General features: G+C 43.5%; 1 protein-coding gene across 11 annotated transcripts in view; it reads right to left on the bottom strand.

Moving 5' to 3' along the window:
- The window catches only part of JAK1 (Janus kinase 1), a 251,537-nt gene extending 235,383 nt beyond the window's left edge, over positions 1-16,154 (bottom strand). For 3 of the 11 annotated variants that reach the window (XM_067006621.1, XM_067006641.1, XM_067006646.1), the window contains exons 1-2: positions 15,494-15,602; positions 11,394-11,485 (exon numbers count right to left, since the gene is read on the bottom strand). The gene's annotated coding sequence lies outside the window, so the exon portion shown is untranslated. Of the gene's footprint in view, positions 1-11,393; positions 11,486-15,001; positions 15,074-15,493; positions 15,761-16,004 lie in introns of those variants that run through there. The other 8 variants (XM_067006606.1, XM_067006650.1, XM_067006579.1 and 5 more) reach the window with 7 other exon arrangements.
- Between the last annotated feature and the right edge of the window lie 402 nt (positions 16,155-16,556).

Below are 16,556 nucleotides of genomic sequence, written 5' to 3'. Positions count from 1 at the left end.
AAAGCTCTGCATCAAACGGGGCTCCCCTCTTCATCAGTTCCACAGAGGGTTCCAACGTGAGCCATCCCACCTTGGTGGGGGTGAGTTTTCTGACTGGCCAGAGGCTTGTCCTCTGGGATACCATCCATACCCTGGCTCACTCCTGGGATCCACTCTTGGGTTGTGGCAGCTGCTCTCCCGCAAGGCATTAGCCAGAAGGCTTAAGTCCCAAGCCACCTTCTATAGATTCACTTCCATTGACCATAGTGTCCAAGAAACTCACATCCTTGTCCCACCCAGTTCAGCATCTCTCCTTTCCTCCCTTTCCCCACTCCTTCTCTTAGCTTTGCAGAGTCTGGTCGTGGGGAGCTCTTTCTGGGATAGCTAGCAGCTCACCAAGTTTCAGACAAAAGATGAGCTCCAAGTGGAACGCTGCTCTCTGAGGAAGGTTCTCTCCCGCTCCCAGCTCTCTTTTACAGGGACAGGTGTGAGCGATAAGGGTCATCTGAGAGTTGATTCTGCGGAATGGCACCTTTTGAAGAAGCTTTGCAGGAAAATGCTGGCCACAGAGCTGAAGTTCTCTGATCATAGAATAGTGGGGATTTTAAACACCTTTTTAGCTGTGGACTCTTCTCACCCGTTCTTAGAAAACAGGAAAGACTCCACTCAGCATCTCATACCACGTTAGATTTCTACTGTGAGCCACATGGCAGATTCTGTGCCAGGCACTGTGAACATAGCAATGGATAGAGCCATGGTTCCTGCCCTCAAGGAACTCACAATCTAATGAGACATTAAACACACACACACCCCCAACACGTACATTTACGTAGTTCAGTTGTGATAAGTACCTTGAAAGAAAAGCACAGAGTGCCATGGGACTGGACACAGTTGAGACCGTCAGGAAAGGGTTCTCTGAGGAATTAATATTTAATCAGAGACGGAAGGATAAGATAAGTGAATAGTAAGGATGCCTCAGGCAGAAGGAAATGCACCGGAGGTGGAAAGAAGCTTGATTCCCTGGACAAAGGATGGGCTGGTCAACTGGGTATGAGCCATGGGACCAGAGAGGTGGGTGGGAACCAATTTAAACATAAGGAACTCCAGCTGAGAATGTTCCAGGCACACACTCTCATACCTGGCATTCCCTTCCAATGGGAATCTTCACAATCATGGAGCATGTTAAGGACAGTAGTCTTAATCCCAAGAGGATCAAAGAAGCCATCAGAGGGTTTTAAAACAAAATTGTGCCATGATCAGATTTTCATTTTAAAAAGGCAATTATAGGGAATTCCCTGGCCATCCAGTGGTTAGGACTCTGCACTTTCACTGCTGAGGGCCCAGGTTCAATCCCTGGTCAGGGAACTAAGATCCCACAAGCCACTTGGTGTGGCAAAAAAATAAAAAAATAAAAAGGCAATTATAGTGTATAGCCAAGAACGCAGAAAGCAGCCATAGTGGATGGGGGAAGGTGCCATGTAAGTTTCAAAGCACTGTGACATATGCTAGGTCTAATTCCTTTTCAAAGCCTCATCTACTAATCTACATTCAAAAGCAAAACAGAATTTACATTAACTTCTCATACTTTTTCTGTTCTAGACTTATCCCCTTCCTCCACCTCTTACTAGCTTTGTCTTGAAGACTCTGTGAGCTTCCTCAGGTTCTTCAGTTATGTAATGTGGAGAACACTTCGTCAAAGATTTGAATTAGGATGAAACAAGAGTCTTGGTACACGTGCACTCAACAAATACTAACTCATCTCAAGCAAATAATCCTGACAACTTAAAAAAAGGAGGGGGAGGAAGGAAGTCCTCTTCTAGCTACTAGACCCAATTATGTACACAACATTCTACATATATAAATTATACAAGATTGCCCAAAATGCATTTACTAAAGCGTGGCAAATTTTAGGTATTAGAATAGTATTAGAATAATTTTACAGAAATCAGTGAATGATAATAAAACCCGGAAGATTTATGTCTAGGCATAATTCTACACATTATGCTGGTAGACATTTTAATTGGAAGCCCATGCTGCCCTCCCCATAAAAATGGGTGTTTAGATTCTTAATGACATAACTTCCCAGAACTCTAGTCTATCAATATAACTTTTGAGAATGTCTGCCTTCCCTGAGGATCTAAAGCTCTATACTAAAAATATTATAGTACCTGGAAAGGGGTCAGCAATGTACCCCTGCATCACAATCTGATGCCAATGACACTGAGAGTTGACCACAGGTAGACATGGAAAGGTGGTTATAGCACTCCTTTCTGTGGAACCCAGATGTGGCCTCAAAAGTCTTCTCTGCAAATTGCTCTAGGCAGCTACCCCCACTGACCCTAAGATATCCCTGGTCCAAAGATACTCATTTTCAAAGTGAAAAAAAAAAAAAATCAAGCAATTGCAGTCTGAATAATATGTCTGGAATTTCATTTACAAAGACAGTGGCAAAAAAATGAAAATGAATTTCCCACTACATTAGAACTGTCCTCTATGTCTTCCCACTTTTTAATAGAACTATCCATCTCCTCCTCATCTCATGAAAAATAAAAGTACAGTAATAGTCCAAATGCATAAAGCAAGATATAATCAGCTTACTTTACTCCATATCAATTATGTGAATTGTTTCAACATCTAATACATTAGGGGCACACATTACAACACAAAACCCTTTCAACCAATATAAGGAACTCCAGCTGAGAATATTCCAGGCACACCCTCTGGTACCTGGCATTCCCTTCCAATAGGAATTTTCATAATCATGGTTTGGATATAGAAGAAAAAAACAGTGGTTTTTTGGTGCCTCCCTTACTCTTGTTCATGCTTAATGACGAACTTGTGTAATAACAGATTCTTAACAGGAAATGGTGAAAATGAACTTGTTTGGCGAGGATAAATTGTTGAATATGAACGTAGAGTTTTAAGGAAGCAATTTTTAGGGGAAAAAATCTTCTACATGAAGCACAGAAACAAGAATTTTCTTGTCTCAAAAAGCAATTGATTTGGAAGAAACAAGTCAGTTTAATAATGGTACAGACAAATTCGTGGCATATTTATAGTTGGTTGGTTATTCTGGGAAGCTCAGAACGTACAAGGCATAGCAAAATCTTTGAAATTGGCACGGCAGGGATCAGAGCTTGCTTTCTGCTCCAACTCTGTGTGATATGATCAAGGTAGAATACTGCATGGGATCTGGTGGGGGCCATTCCTACCACCAAAATCTGATTTCCAGAGCATGAGTCCAAGTGAGAGTTTTGTGATAAAGTAGATACAATCCACAAATGATGCCTTTTACTCAGGGCTAATAAAACGTGCGATCCCTTAGAGAAGGTTATTGCTGTCTATTTCTTGTCTCTATGCTTTTACTTCTCTTATTTTCAAATTTAAACATGTAATAACAAATAGAAAAAAAATCTTTCATGATGAAGAGCAAGCTACTCAGGGCTAATAAAACATGCAATCCCTTAGAGAAGGTTATTGCTGTCTATTTCTAGTCTCTATGCTTTTACTTATTTTCAAATTTAAACATATAATAACAAATAGAAAAAAAACTTTCGTGATGAAGAGCAAGCTATAGAATACTCCTTTTAATAAGGCTGGGAATAGTTGAGTGACAAGTCCAGTTAGGATGTTTATTAAAAGTTTATTTTAAAATATTAAAAGTTACTTTAAAATCTTTTCAGACATTGTATTTCTACATTTTGAGAAAAAGAAATAATATGCCACTGGAATGTTGCTTTGGTCATCAAAATGGTCATATATATACACATATACATACATATACACACACATATATTATGCATACAATACAAAGTACACACACACACACACACACAATTTCATCTTTACCACTACTCTAAAGAGGCAGGCAAATGAGGCAACTAGAGCATGGAAAGGTCCACTGAGTTGCCCAATTTCATCAGAAAAGGCATAAAGCCAGCATGAGATGCCCCATCATCTGCCTTCCTGCTGAGGCCTTTTCTTCACTCTACTTTTAGTACTTTCATTGTTATTATACTTAGTTTTCTTTATATTTTACAAAATTTTAAAGCTATGCTATGTGAGAAACCCTGGACATATGTCTAACAGTCTACATATTAGAGAACTTTAAATGCATAAAGACATGGGAATTACATTTTAATTGCTTATTTGAAACAGCAATTATCTTCACACTGAAGACTGTCTAAAGAAGAGAGTAATCAATTCAATCCTGCAACAGTGCTATTACCTTGCTTTTTTTTTTTTTTTGGTTGTGGTGGTGGTAAAATAGACATAAAATTTACCATTTTAGCCATTTTTAAGTGTACAGTTCTGTAGTATTAGGTATATTCACATTGTGCAACCATCATCATCCATCTCCAGAATTTTTTCATCTTCCCAGGAACTCTGTTAAACGTGAATTTCCCATTTCCCCCTTCCTGCAGCGCTGGGCAACCACCATTCCTCTGGCTCTATGACTCTGACTGCTATAGGAAACTCATATAAGACGACTCATACACTGTTTTGTGCCTGGCTCGTTTCACTTAGCTTTCGTGAAGGTTCATCCATGTTGTAACATGTGTCAGAATTTTCTCCCTTAATAATGCTGAATAATATTCTGTTGTATGTATAAACACTTTATCCACATTCATCGACAGACACCTGGGTTGCTTCTACCTTTTGGCTATCGTGAATGATGCTGCTGTGAACACGGGTGCAAAAATATCTGACTCCATTCACCCGGGCGTATAACCAGAAGTGGAAATGCTGGATCATATGATATTCCTATGTTTAATTCCAGTCTTCCCATTCTCACATACCTAAACTTAAGAATACAATGAATACACCAACCAAACACACATCGTGTGTATGTGTGTTTTAAACAAAGCAGTTGAAAAACCCCATCAGATTTTGCTTGCATCACGTCTCACTTAACCCACTGGAAACCCCTTACATCTATGAACTGCCCCAAAGTGCCAAGGACCCCCCAGGCCTAGGCAGGCTCTCTGGAGCTCACGCCCCAGACCGAGCCCAGGCTTTCCTGTTGACAGGAAATAGGACCCAGTATGGCTGTCTGCAGAAATGCAGGAGTGACTCCAAACTACACCCAACACTCAGCTCTGCAAGAGCCCATGGGCTCAGGTGTGGACTTGGGGTCAAGTTCCAGTGAGTATAAAACCCGAATTTTTATAAAACTAGTAATGGGAAAACAGGAAGATCAAGGTAGGTGGTGAAATCCTCACCAAGGCCAATGATTGCACAACACATCACTCCCTGAAGCACTTTTTTCTGCCTGCTGCAACACTAAAAGTTAGGAGTGTATCAAGCTGAGAATTCACCAACCCCAGAACTTTCCTTTCTTAGAAGTTCTTCCAGGGTTTCTGTCTGAAATTCCTTTTCTGTTTAAGGGAGCAGGAAACTCCAAGGAATTTCAGAACTGGTAATCTAATACACACCTGGGCAGAGCTATCCCCCTATAACTAATCAAAACCATAGTCAGCCTGCAGTTTGGAGAAATCCTGAGTTACGCAGACATGTGAAGGTCCTGGGCCATAACGTGGTCAATGCTATGTGGAAAGCAATTCAGGGCCAACCAGGTGTGGCTCAAGGCTATTCCAAGAATAGCCCCGCTGGGGTCGCGAAGGGGAGAGAAGAGGTCAGAGGACTGTGTAGACCAACAAAGGAGCATGATGAGCGGGGAGAACAAAGCTCTCTGGACAGGAGGTGACACTTTGCCTCTCTACTCGCTTCAGGTTCCCTTTTTCCCATACTCTTGTCCCAGTGAGGAACTTGATGATAAGATGGGCTTAAGGCCTTAACTGGGCTGTGCTGAGTAGTGAGTAAGGTCTCTGTATATTAAAGGGTCACACATGGAATTTTTCCTTCCCTGGCTCTTCTTGCCCTGTGGTAGCCAGTTCATAGATGTAAGGGGTTTCCAGTGGGTTAAGTGAGACGTGATGCAAGCAAAATCTGATGGGGTTTTTCAACTGCTTTGTTTAAAACACACATACACACGATGTGTGTTTGGTTGGTGTATTCATTGTATTCTTAAGTTTAGATATGTGAGAATGGGAAGACTGGAATTAAACATAGCCCTGACCTCAGCAGGCTCTGTTTTCTCTTTGCCCACAGCTTTGGGTTCCTAAACCAGTTCCTATCGATGGGATGGGAAGGTTCCCAGGTATAGTTATGAGCCTGGGAAGAGGTTAAGAGGTCTCTGTTTAGGGCACTGAGGCTGAACTACATGAAATTACCTGAGCCTTGCAATGGGCTATGATGTAACACATAATCAGGTCATGCATTCTGATCCTTGTTTGCTGCTGTTCCATGTGTACAGCTTCCTCGGGAGTCTTGAGGGAGGAGGGATGTGGGAAACCCTGGGTTCTATAATAACCCCTCCCCTAACCCCAGAAGTACTCTCAAGGATGCAGGCTGAAGATGTGTGCTCTGTTAAATTTCCTAGTCTCTTATGCACACCCAATGCTGGGATGGTATTTATAGCTTCATATCTCTGAAATTGACTTGTTCTAGATGTCATGAAAGAGTAGTCCTTAATTATTTGATACAAGTAAAATTATTTACATTTTACTTTCATGTAAAGGTGACAGAAGCAATAACATGGGCATTCAACAAGTTTTGAAGCAGACTAGATTCTAAATTTTGTTATGGAAAGAAACATGACATGTCTCTATCCACTCTTAAACACAAAGATGTAATTTTATTGGTACAATATGAATACTGTTCATCATGTAGGGCTTTTTTCTCCCTGTTTAAGTTGAATTTCATTCTGAACATCTAATATTGACAGGCATCAAGCTATTTTAATTAGGTTACTTTTTATGTTTATAAAAGTGGCACAAATGTCTCTGAATACCACTCCAGAGATACTAATCCACACTTTGCACTTATCCCAAATCAGTCTCGTAAAAGTCCCAAAAGATCTTAATAACATGTCTGCTCAGTACAACAAGGCAAACAACTACCCAACTCCTCTTTAGTCTCATATCACAAAACAGGGCAAAGACAGATGGAATAACATTCCCTGTGCTCTAGGGAAAGCACGATACAGAAACAGGGTAAGAGGGTTTCTGGGTCCCTGCCACTGTTTCACATGCCTCTTTCATCTTCTGTCTTCCTTCCCAGGCACGACAGAGCTCCTCTGATGGAAGGCAAGATGGCTGCCATCCTTCAGTTATCACAGTACTGTACCTTTAGAATGGACAGCATCAGCACTGTGATAACTGAGCCAGGGCAGCCTGTCAGTCACTGTGTCGGCTGGCAGCATCCTTTCCGGTGGGGCTGCATGACTCCCTCTGAAGGCTCCCCAGGAAGAGGAAGACTAAAAGATCCCCTTCTGGTTCGAGATGTGGGGAAGCAGAAAAAAAAGTAGGGTCACAGCCCAACAATTAGTGAGGCTGAAATAGTAAAAGGCCTAGTTGAATTATATTAAGACAAAAGATGAACACATGATTTATACATATTGATGAGCAACCATGAATACATCACATATGCTTTCCAGCTCTATTTCAGTGTTACCTCTTCAGTGCATGGATTTGCTGATTCCATCTCCCTGACCTCAATCATTCATGCATGGTATTCATTCATACCACGAAGTTACATTGAACCTGAGTTCAAATCTATGTCAAATGATTGAACCTAGTGCTTTTTTCTGTACCCCAACCTAGCCATTCAACTCCATCAAGGGGATATTCAGCTTACACAATTTATGCAAACAAAGTTTCTGAAAACATCTACTTTTTGCTTAAAATTTTTAGTTTTATCAGCATCTCAGATCATGAAGCAGAAGCTTGTGGGAGTTTTATGATTTAAGAAAAACTAGCAAAAAGAATGACTTTTATTGTTCTTGCTCTGAGTGCTAAGAATATAAAATTGATGACACTGATGATGATTACATATTTATCACACCTGTGAGGTGTTTTTCACTATAGTTATGTCGATTTTACAGTTAGGGTGAAGGATTGTTAACAACCTTTGGAATGCCTTTTAAAAAATCAACACATACACATCATTTGCTTTGAAATTATCTGTACCTTTAACATGTACCCTGAAGTCATCTTCAAGGATGATGTACTTTGAAAGATTTATTTATTTTATTTTTAAATTTTTAAATTATTATTATTTTTTGTGGTACGCGGGCCTCTTACTGTTGTGGCCTCTCCCGTTGCAGAGCACAGGCTCCGAACGTGCAGGCTCAGCGGCCATGGCTCACGGGCCCAGCCGCTCCACAGCATGTGGGATCTTCCCAGACCGGGGCACGAACCCACGTCCCCTGCATCGGCAGGCGGACTCTCAACCACTGCGCCACCTGGAAAGCCCTATTATTTATTTTTCTCTCTCACTGCGTTGGGTCTTAGTTGGCATGTGGATCTTCGCTGAGGCACGCAGGATCTTTCATTGCGGCGCACAGGCTCTTCCTTGTGGTGCGCAGGCTTCTCTCTAGTTGTGGCATGTGGATTTTTTCTTCTCAGGTTGTGGTGCGTGGGTTCCAGAGTGCGTGAGCTCTGTAGTTTGCGGCACGCAGGCTCTAGTTGAGGCGTACAAGCTCCATAGTTGTGCACGTGGGCTTAGTTGCCCTGCAGCATGTGGGATCTTAGTTCCCCAACCAGGGATCAAACCCTTGTCCCCTGCATTGTAAGGAGGATTCTTTACCACTGGACCACCAGGGAAGTCCCAGGGATGATGTACTTTTAATAAAAAGGACAAAAAGATTCTGAAACTATAATTCAGGATTCAGAATAATCAACTTATTAAAGCCATGAGTCACTCATTTTTTTCCATGTCAGTCATAAGTTCTCAAGTTATTTCAGTATGAGTGGAACTTGACAGATATTTGAAAAATAACTGTGTTTTCAATTAGGCATTTGCTCAGTTTCAAAGACTCATTATATGTAAATTAGATATTAGCTCTCTACTTCAAATAAGTCAGAGAGATCAATCAATTCTTTAGATCAGCATAGGTCAGAAAATAGCAGAGTACAGTGAGCCTAGCTCAACTGTTAAGTGTATGCACTATGAAACTGACCTCATCTTCAGAAAAGGAATATCCAGTGAAACAATCCACCCACATACAAATTAAAACAACATTCTCTGAAGTGCAAAAATATGTAAAAGTTAAAGAGGTCATCGCCTAGGTCTTAGCCAACTGATGTAATACAGAGTTGAAACACGAGAGGGCAATGAAGATTAAAAAAAAAAAATTGGATTCCTTAACCTAAGGTTCCTGGAAATAGTTGCACATTTTCACCCAAATTATAAACATCTGTTACATGAACAAAGATATTGTGATTATTTGAGAATGAAATTTTAGATAGCTGATACATCAAAAAGGATAAAAAGATTACCACCGAACAATTCCCAGCCACAAGTTCTGTCAGTGTTGGAAAAGAGGAATACTTACTCTGAGATGCTAGAGGGTAAGTAAGTATGGGGAAAAATAAAAAACTCTGATATACTTAGTAATTATTAGACTGTTCTTAGCAAAGACTGAGTACCAATGCAACTGAATGTCTAAATATGAAGTCAACAAACACGAACTTAATGTTTGTAATGTACTACAAAGTTGAAATTCACTCTATTAGCCATGACCAAAAATCAGACAACTAAACATTTTTGGTACAAAAAGTAATGAGTATTTCCTTTACTTCCTTATTTTTCTCTCATTTCTTTTTCTACCTAAACTGGGCACGGGGGAATAGAGCCGGGAGCCTAGAGACCAAGTAATAACAAAAAGCAAACTGCCATTATTCTGTGAAGAGTTAAATTAATATTTTCTCAGAATAACTCTGAAGCAGTTTCAAGGAAGAAAAAAATGTGGGTTTTCAAAACTGTATTTTATAAATACTAGTAAACACTTAAAATGTTTTATTTCTTCATGGAAATTATTTCTTATAAATGCGCATTTAAAAAACTAAATCTATCAGAAACACTTCTTTTTCGGTAGATTTTTCTTACAAAAATTGACTTATTTTAATTTTAAAACAAGTGATGGCAGGTGCTAATGCTACAGTACGAAAGTATACTGCACAGTAAGAGAGGAAGAAAAAAGTAATGATGTAAAATGCTTTCCTCCAGAGATCAACCTGATTTTAAACTCAGTTCTTCTATGATGAAAATCATACAACTGAGAACAATTTCTTCGTGATGCATGCACCAAATATTATCAACTAGAAAACCAAGTACTACTGGCAAACTGGTATACTAAAAATGTGCTTTTAGACCTTGTGGAGTACAAATGCACACACAAAAAACATGTCATGTCTCTCTTCTCAACAGACTGAAAGTGAAAATACAGTGATTTTGAACTTTTAAGTATCTGATTATATATTAAATAACTGGAGGTACCATGAGATGAACTGCTGGCATGCAAAATATCTGACAATACATTAAAACTAAAATAGTTTAAAGAGGTTAATTTAAATCCACTCGTCTTTCACTAAAGTGTGATTTTTTTTCTTCCCCAACTCGAAAACCACAATCCAACTCAGTGACATTATAAAATGTGCAAATTTGACCAAACTGTCATGTTATAAAAATGTACTGTCAACAGAAAATGCCAAATGTCAACTACTGCTTTGTCAGAAATACAGAGAATGCATACCTGCATTTCATGGCAAAGCTTTGCTGGTCTGAAAACTAACTTGTGCCAAGATTAGTAGGAAACCAGGAATAAGGGGGTTACACATTTTTTTTTTTCTTTTTTTAGGAGAAATAAATCAGCTAAAACGGCAAGGAAAAGCCAAGGACGACTGCCTTGGCTAAGTCAGCCCCAATTCTCACAGAGAAGCATTAGCTGGGAGTAATTACAGAGGGGGTGACATTGTTTTACCCATTCCAAGCACTGGCCTCTAAACAGTCACGCTGCATAACCTTAGCAGGTCATGTAGAAGAAAAAACCTAACACAGAAGGTCTCTATACAATAATGCAGAGACAGAAAGAGGAACGAACTGGTGGGGATTTTAGTCCAAAAAGGCTCCAGGAGACTAAAAATCTACAAATAAATGGACCATCCCACTTAATGTTTAATAAAATATAATATTCTATTCTATGGGCCTTTCCCCTTTACACGTGTACTCAGAATACACACTTGTAGTCCAACTGTCTACTTATTTCACTGTTGGATTTTGCTCAAGATTTAATTTTTTTCCCCAGGTTTTGGATTTCAGTCTGCTCACAAGTCAGTTTTATTCCGTCTCACCTCTGTTATCATACCCTTTTAGAATAACCAGTCAAAAATACACCAGCTGACTTCAAAATGATCCACCCCTAGCTAGTCTCTCTAAAAACCCTGGGTGGCTCCAATTAATCTATGATTTCCTCATTACTGGCAGCACTGCCATTTAGAAATGCTGGGTCTTACTTCTCAAATTCCCTTAACGGACAGATAAAGGGGGCAATACCAAAGATGTGCACTGACCTCTACTTCTAGAGCCTTGGGCTGTTCCAGAAACACAATCACACTCCTCTTTTCTGCAGAGTCCACCATTCTCAGAGCTTCTATTCCTACATCTGGAAAAGGAACACATTTTTACTTGTAACACACAGAAAAAGAACACGTTTCTACTTGTAACACACAGGTACTGCACTCATTATGAAGTGCTATATCTTAAACTGTGATTTACTTTGGTACTGTTTACATCTGATTTCCTCAAATCAACAGTATTGTTCCTGAAGTCAGAGACTGCTGTCTTCATGTCCTTCCACAACATTAATCACAGTCCTTTCCACAGAGTGCAAGCTCAACAAATACTTGCCTAATTCATTGACAAACTTCATTTCCCAGGGATTCTCTAAAGAGCTTATCAACAAAGGTACATGCTTAATTCCTCTATCTATATGTCAAATGGCAAGATACTTGACAGTTTGTCACCTACAAAATGAGGGGAAAGTACTAAATGCCCAAGTCCCTTCCACTGCCATTACTGAATCTCATTACATAAAACCAAACTCCAGGGCTTCCTTGGTGGCGCAGTGGTTGAGAATCTGCCTGCCAATGCAGCAGACACGGGTTCAAGCCCTGGTCTGGGAAGATCCCACATGCCGCGGAGCAACTAAGCCCATGAGCCACAACTACTGAGCCTGCGCGTCTGAAGCCTGGGCTCCGCGACAAGAGAGGCCGCGATAGTGAGAGGCCCGTGCACCGCGATGAAGAGTGGTCCCCGCTTGCCACAACTAGAGAAAGCCCTCGCACAGAAACAAAGACCCAACACAGCAAAAATAATAAAATAAAATTAATAAACTCCTACCCCCAACATCTTCAAAACAAAAAAACAACAACAACAAACTCCAAAGATAGTAACGTCTCCATTCAGGTCGGCATTATACTTTTTGTTGGAGGAAAAGGAGGGTCAGGAACTTTGTGGGCCCAATTACCACCAATGGAGCTATGAAGTGAGGGCAGAAAGTGAATGCAAAGAAAAAAAAAAATAAACAAAGGTGGGTGGCATCACTAAGATGCCACCAGGTGTCATGACTGTTACAGTACCACGAACTGTTCTCTGATATATTTTGGCATGCCCAGGAACCTTTTACAAAAGCAGCTCTGGCCAGATATGTGGATCGCTAAATTTTCCCAAGACATCCCTGTCAGCCCTTCCAGTACCCGGGATGTCTTTATTGACCTTCCTGAGTAGGGCGCGCCTCCTCCTCCTAGAAATCTTCAGGGCAGTCACTATTAGTCTCATATAGTGTGATAGCTAACTCTTGGGGCCCCCAAATCTCCAAATGGAAAATAGTAGGGGAAAGTAAATGGTTGAAAACATAAGGGATATTTCATGCAGTCACCTCTTTTGAAATTAATCCAGGGAGAAAAAGGAGCGATGCTACAGGCCAGTGCTGTCCCAGAAAAGTAAAAAGCAAGCTATGTATGTAATTTTAGATATTCCAGTAGTCACATTTTGAAAAAAACTAAAAAATAAATAGGTTAAAGTGACATTAACAATAAATTTCATTTAACACAATACACCCAAACTATTTTCATTGGAACATGTAATCAATATAAACATTATTAGTGAGATATTTTACTCTTCTTTTGTACTAAGTCTTTGAAATCCAGAGCATATTCACTTATAACACATGTCAATTCGAACACTAAATTTTCATCAGCAATACTCAATCTGTATTTAGATTTCATAAAAGTTACAGCTTAAAAAGTAGATGCACATACCCAACTTGTTTCCAAACATAACAAAGTTTTCCAAAAACTGAATGGAACACCAATTTTTAATTTAAAAATCAACTTCTTATCACCCTAGCCAGATTTCAGGTGCTTGACAGCCACACGTGGCTAGTGGCTACTGCATTAATGCAGGTAGAGAAAAGTCCTGTCATCCGGATTTTTTTTCAAACCGGAACCCTTCACCCAGCAAGTCATTCTACAGCACCCACCAGGTACTCAAATAATGCCAAATATTTTCTGCTTTACTTATTGTCGTTAATACTTCAGTGATGATCATTTATTAGGCAGCCCTTCCTAAAGACTGAACAACTCTTTCTGCTCAGAGAATTCAGGGAAAAAAATGGAGACATCATGATTCAAAGATATGGAGTTAATTTTCGAGGTAAAGGTGGAAAATCCTGACATCATTACTTCTTTGTCCAGGATATTAGTCACCCTGCAAAAGTTACAGGCATTGTTTATAGTAAGCCTCTCAACTTCCATACTCACAACAGCTGTCACTGCATCCTCAGATTCCTCGCCTTCAAAAGCTCCCTCCCCACCAACAACCTCCTCTCTCTCTAGCAGACTCTCTAGAGCACATTCTTGGAGCCCCTGTTTAATTCGTTCTGAAAAGTACTTGTTACTGTTGACATACCGAAACACATGAATAATTCAGTAAAGAATCTAGAACCATCCGATTAACCATTCATCGGTCTAGGTACCCAACTTACCTTGAGAAAAGCATTTCGTGAATATACGTGGAAAGTATCCCCATACCCTTCCCCAATTACTACAAACACTACATCTTTCTCTACCCATGTCAAAGTTCAGTGTTCCTACTGCAGCTGATTTAAAAGTTGATCTTCTAAAAGGAGCTGGATTCCTAAGGTAGTTCTATTTTGAGCCTTCTTCCTGTTCTGAAGCTAAAGTTGGAAGGGCTTAGGTGGTGATGTCATGGAAGGGAGACTGTTGGCTTTCACAGAAGGGTCTCCTCCTGCAACTCTGGGGATGTTCATGTGGGGGACACCAGCGGGAATGTGCACCTCTTGTTGCTTTCCCCTCCCTCCCTTTTGAGTCCCAGCTATTCATTAGCCAGCAAGAAAACAAGTTCAAATAAGCATGCAAACATATTTACATATTCTACTTGTTAAGCATCTCAAAAATGAAAAAACCGAGGAGAAGGAAAATGCTTCGCACCAGGGAAAAGGGGTGACAATCCACCACCACCCCCCGCACCTCCCTAAGTATCTATCATAGGACTGGGGCAAAGGGTGGGGGGAGCAGCTGATAAGAAGAAAGGGATTATAAATCCAGCAAGCCTGAAGAGGGAAATGCTGTTGGGGATACTCAGGACAGAAGGAAGACCCCTGGCTCCCTTCTCTTCCACTGTTTTCCCCTCCCTTTTGGAATGGAGATTTAGGGCAGGGTGTGCCTTCTGCTTGGGAGGCGTGTTTGGCTCTGGAGAACCAAGAGGGGCCAGGGTGGAGCCCAGAAAAAGAGAGCCAGAGACTGGCTGCTTAGGCCAGATTCTGGACTAAGCTCTTAACGGAAGAATAAAGGGGGCTGTGGCGGAAGAGCAGACGATTCCATTGGAAGACCCACTGGGGAATGCAGAACGCACACTAAATCCAAGGGGATCCTTCTCTCTCAATCGAAACCCAGCAGTTAGTTGCCGGGTGGTGGGGTACAGGTCCAGAGGCAAGAGAAAATCCCAACACATCTGCAAACCACAACTTGCCGGGGTGGGGGGATGGGCGTGCCCAGCGCAATCAGCAGGTGAAAGCAGCACTTTCTGGCCAATTCTGGGATGGGATGGTTGGCTAAGACGTTTGGGGAACACAGGATTTCCCGGTTTCTCAGCTCACCTCTCTTCCAAAGCGAGGAATAAACACAGGTGTGGTCCTTCTCCAAGAAGGTGGCAGCTGGCCTGCGGGTAGCTGAGTGAGGGAAAAGATTCCTTGGCCGCGGGAAGGCAGGGAGAAGCCCTGGGGTTAGCTACGGCCGGGAGCAGGCGGTCTCCGCCAAGTCCCCTCCCCCTTCTTGAAAAGCGACCGGGACCCGCATAAATTACAGCCACGCACCCCCCTCCCCAATTACGCTTCTAATAAAAGAAACAGCCTCTCATGCCTAAATAAAAACTGAAAGCTCTGGCTGATGGAAATAAACAGGTGAGCCCCGAGAGGAAGCGGGAAAAGATTGGGGATAGGAGAATGAACGTGCAGAGAAATCGAGTCTTCCCCGCCCTCCCCACAAACCCCTCCCCTAGCGCTCCGGAGAATCTGCGTGGCAGGTTGTAAGCTAAAAATGCCACTCTGACAGACCCCTTCTCCCCGCCCCGCGCCCATTCTCCCTCCTACCCCAGAGTCCAGCGTCCCGGCCTCGTGGTAGCGCCCGGTGCCCGCGCCGCGCAGGGCTCACCCTCACGCCGGACCACCACCGCCGCCGCCGTCGCCGACGCGGGGACTCCGATCTTCCTCTCTCCTCCCTCCCTCCTCCTCCTCCTCCGCCTCCTCCTCGCAGACTCCTCCCGCCGGATCCTTCATGTAAACAACATCCAGGCTCTATTTACAGTCGCCGCCGGACGGCGAGGGACCCACGCCAGCTGCCTGGAAGCAGGCGGGGGTGGGGGAAAAGCGAGTGCGCAACATTTACACATACCCGCCCCGCCCCTCTGCGCCGCCGGCCCGCCAGGGGGCCGGAGCGGGGCACCGGGGGTCTCCCCGCGCCCTCGCCAACCTGCGTCGCTCCTGACACCCCCAGCGAGGGCCAAAGGGAAACCGCGCAAATGCCGATGGGCGAGGTCACCCCCACCCCCACCCCGCAGGAAAAAAACACACCCCAAGCACAGCAGACCCAGCCCAGCAATACCCTCCAAGTCCGTGCGAGAGTGCGGGGTCCCAGCCCGCCCCGTGCCACCGCCCCAGCGCCCCGCCGCCGCCCACCCCGAGGTGGCGAGCTGCGTGCGGTCCCCCGCGGCGGCTGCAGGCGGCCGCCCAGCGCCGGACAGCGGCGCGCCCTCGGCCCCCGCCCGGCCCGCCCTCGGCCCGCCCCCCGCGCGGCAGCCGAGCCGGCCGAGCCCCGCGGCGGCGTGTGCGTGTGCGTGTGCGCGCGTCGCGGCCGGCCTCGCCGGAACGGCTCTCCTCGGCCCCCGGCTTTCCGTGCCCCCGGGCGGGCGGGTGGCGGGCTCTGGTGCCGCGAGACCCGGCCAGAAGCGGCCCGGCCAGCGCTCCACCGCGCCGCAGAGGCGCGCACACGGACGTAGACACTCGGCGCACGGAGCCCCGCGCGGCCGCACGCCTCCCGCCGGCGCTCGGCTCCGCGCGCGCACCGCCGCCCCCGCTCCCGGCACGCCGCCCCCACACCCACCTGCGCCCCCGGGGGTCCCGGGCCCCCCTTCCTTTGTTCTTCAAGCTATTTGCA

The sequence above is a fragment of the Kogia breviceps genome, chromosome 1 (genome assembly GCF_026419965.1).
Source record: "Kogia breviceps isolate mKogBre1 chromosome 1, mKogBre1 haplotype 1, whole genome shotgun sequence".
Lineage (NCBI taxonomy): Eukaryota > Metazoa > Chordata > Mammalia > Artiodactyla > Physeteridae > Kogia > Kogia breviceps.
Note: the sequence above shows the minus strand (reverse complement) of the source record. Positions and strands in the feature narration are given on the sequence as shown.